The 3,866-nt window shown below is 38.6% G+C and overlaps 1 long non-coding RNA gene across 2 annotated transcripts; it reads left to right on the forward strand.

Annotated features, from left to right (window-relative positions):
* The first annotated feature begins 1,264 nt into the window (after positions 1-1,264).
* Positions 1,265-3,412, forward strand: LOC123962645. 2 transcript variants are annotated; one of them, XR_006823024.1, is made up of 3 exons: positions 1,265-1,515; positions 1,990-2,115; positions 2,637-3,412. It is a non-coding gene; the product is annotated as an uncharacterized LOC123962645 (long non-coding RNA). The 2 variants fall into 2 exon arrangements; XR_006823025.1 differs by having other exon boundaries at positions 3,267-3,412.
* The last annotated feature ends 454 nt before the right edge of the window (positions 3,413-3,866 follow it).

Here is a 3,866-nt window from a genome sequence, read left to right on the forward strand (position 1 = left end):
ACAGTAGGCTAATTATGGAGAATAAAGCAAGCTGTCACATAAATCCATTCTCTAATGCCTTGCTGGATGTGTGCAAAAAAGTCTTGCGACTACCAAGGTGCGAGAGAAGCCATGCTGTGTTTGACAGTTAGCTCCAGAAAAGGGGTATGTGAATGGGTAATGTAAACGGCACAGGTGGAAGTATTCAGACCCTTTACTTGAGTTAAAAAAAGAGCATTAAAAAGGTTACCTAAGTAAAAGTATGTGAGTATAGTCATGAAATGTACTTAAAGTATTAATTGTAAAAGTAGCCTTAATGCAGAAAATTGTGTGACTGTTTACTACATTATCTACATTATTACATCATCACTCATAGTTATGCTAAATAAATTTATATAATTAGAATGATTAAAGTTAAATTAAATTAAATCCTCACACTTGAGAAGCTAGAACTATTAAGTTATAAAAACAGTAGCCGATTCATTTTCTGTCTGTTATTTAATAAGCTCTTCATATGTTTTGTATGTAAAAATTTTAACCTGTGAACTGACAAAAGCTGTCACAATGTAACGTTCGTGGAGTAAAAAGTAGAGATTCCTCTCTGTAATGTAGTATGAAGAAGAAGAAAGTGGTATAAAAAGAAAGAAAACTACAGGAAAGTTGGCTACAAGTATTTAAATGTACTAAAATGTACTAAAATGTACTCAGTTACATTCTGCCACTGGTAAACAGTGATTTTAATGTGACATCCCCACAGAGCCAATAGGAATACCCCCACAAACACACACATCTAACAAAATATGCCACAAATACAATTCAGCCCATAAAAATTTAAATCCTAAAACGTTAGAATGATGTTACAATTGACAGCAATGCAAATACTGCACACAGGTAAGTCAATGACAGACAGCCAGCAGACATAGATAAAACGTTACTGCACATTAAAGCAGCCATAACATTAACAGCTTCATAGCAAGACACTAACTCACAATAAGCAAGTGAGCACAAGCAGCAAGAAACTTACTTACATTAGCTCTGTGAGGTAAAGTGGAGATCCCTGCACACCTCTGACAAGACTTCAAGCTGCCAACAGGTGAACAGGAATCTCGGCTTCAGCTTGGCGTTTAGAGCCGAAGGTTCATGACCAACATTTAGCATGATTTCCTCCACAAAGCTGACCTGAAGCAAACTGTGGGCATGCTAGCTTGTATATTTTACTGCTAACGCTAACGTGAGCCTCAGCAGAACGAGCGTCACGTGGTTACAGAAACGTTGACTGCGAAAATCCCACCGTTGTTGAGTGTGAGGGTTTAGTTTTTTGTCCGTCCGCTATATTTGGCTCTCGTAACTGCTTGGCAGATTCAGCAAGCTAGCGTACCCAAGCACCAATTTAACTATTTTATTTTCCTTATTGTTTTCTCTTATGTCTTTTCTTCTCTCAGAAACAAAACACATGGGGTAACACAACAACTGAGAGCGTTTGCTGATGAGCAGCACCTCAGCTCACCTGTGACCAGTGGGCGGATCATTGACAGGGTACATTGAGTTTATTTTATTGTGCATTCATGTGGTGTCGGGAATAATCGGAAAAAATACTCTGAAAGTCTGAGGAACTTTTGCTACAGGAGTTGCGGAATTGTTGACATCATACAGTAAAAACATGGCAGACAACGTAATTGATGGTTAGAAACATTTGATTAGCCTACTGGTGAAAGATCAGGTATTGCATATATGCCTACATATGTGTATGTATATATAGGGTGTCATTTGTAATATGGTATTAGGTTATAACAGTTAGTAGTAGATTAATTAGGAAAGTTATTTAGCTTATTAGCAGTATTTGCAGTACAAGCAATATTTTAGTGGTTGCAGGTAATGTACTGGTGCAGTAAAAACTCTGGTACAAAAATTAGCTTCAAACTGTTTCAGCATAGTTGGATGACAATGATAATGCTAATCTAACACATCTTCATAGTAGCATCCATGTTATTTCCACTTTCCGACTTAAAGCACATGAACACACCGAAGTCGGCTGAACAACTTGGGAAATGGGACCATCAGAGGAGCACATGAATGCAGCATTCCATTTCTATCCCTGCTTGGGGAGCTACATGAAAAGATTGTGGAGATGCTCAGGTAAAAATTATATGTGTTTGTTTTACCTTTTTTTATATATATTGCAGCTAGTCTGGCTATGCCCAAAAGTAACACATGCAGACTATCTCATTTGTTTTATCAAGTAGTTTACATAAAGTGAATTATGTAGGCTATCCTTAAACAAATTTTCTGGAGTTTGCCGTCAACCACTGGACTTCCTGTTTTCAGTCTGTGCTAATCTAAGATAACCGTAAGCTAACTGCAATTGGTCAGTTATGTGTAGTTTTGTTTGTTTGTTGTTGTTGTTGAATCACAAATCACTTCGAATTAATGTTAAAGTTGACCCATGTTTTTTTAGTAATAAAATATTTTTCCTAATAATAATAAATTAAACTCCCACATGCTTAAAAATATTGGCTGATCAACATATTTCTATATAAAAATAGACATGATCTGAACACATGAAAAATCATAGAGGATGGGAATTCAGGAGAGTAAAATTTTCTTTAAAGCTCAGGTATGTTTTGACGTCCTTAGTGTTTTGGGGGGGGGGGTTGCAGGGCAGCTCAAGAATCAATTTGCTGACTTCAAAGAAATGGCTAAACTGTTGAAAAAATCAACCCAAAGTGCAGGCTGACGCTGAAGAGAAAAATTCTGGATCTTGCACATTTCTCAAGAGCCAGCGAACCTGAGGAGCAATGCACATGTTTCGGCACAACATGACCTGTGTTAACCATGGATGATAACACTGACACCATGTTGCGATGACATACTGTATATTGTGCATAGCGACAGATTTACCATCTGCCGCCGATTCTATAAGAGTCTTTGACAGCGTGTATGCCAGATGATGGTTCAGCTGTCTGACAGTGTGTTTTTATTCATGTGCATCTCTACTTGAATGTGAGTTGTGTTGTTGTGGTCGCTGTGCCAACATTGCGTTCTTGTGTGCTCAACTTCTTGTGTACTACTAATCTAAAAGTGAATGGATGAGAGGGGTTTATCGCTTTTAAAGCTCACTTTTAGGCCTTTTTTTCAACTCTGTTGTAATACTAATGCAGCTACCTGTGTGTTCATAAGTCAAAGCAGATGATGACTCGCATTAGAGTGAGGAGAATATGACAGAATTTCAATCCTGAGCTAAAGGAAAGGTGCATTTGTTTCAAAATTTGTTTTCACATTTTTACCAGCATGACACGAAGCAACAAGAAACCTGCAAAGGGACAAAGAGAAAGAGATGACATGTAATAGCAGTAGACCCAACCCTGCATGGATTTCTTAGATTACTCAGCTACTAGTACGTCTTGCAGTATTCTGAATTAAGATGCCACATGTAAGGTTGTAAAATGTAATACAATTTTAACTCAAACCGCTTGTGAATCTGTGTGAATAATAATTTATATGCCAAATGAACTGGAATGGGTCTTCTATCCTCTGCATCAGAGTGCGAGGGTCTCCTACAGTGGAGCTAAATGAAGTGCAGGATCAAAGACCTGGCTGAAGCTCAGAGACACCGGAGGAGGTTAGACCTTCAGCATCCTCTCCTCTCCTCTATTTTCTGCTGGAGCTGCAGAAGTGTCTTCCTCTTTTATCACCATCAGTCTCTACTTTTTCTCTCTCGTCTCCTTAACTCTGTTGTGATCTCTCCGTCTTTAATCTGCTCCACTACATTCTGATCTGTTCTGAGATGCCTCTCGCCCTGTCTCTCTCCTTCTCTCTCCCGAGATCTAGTTCAAAGGAGGGGCCTCCCACTAAGTAACCCCCCCATCACCTCTCTCATCCATTTCTCT

The sequence above is a fragment of the Micropterus dolomieu genome, linkage group LG23 (assembly GCF_021292245.1).
Source record: "Micropterus dolomieu isolate WLL.071019.BEF.003 ecotype Adirondacks linkage group LG23, ASM2129224v1, whole genome shotgun sequence".
Lineage (NCBI taxonomy): Eukaryota > Metazoa > Chordata > Actinopteri > Centrarchiformes > Centrarchidae > Micropterus > Micropterus dolomieu.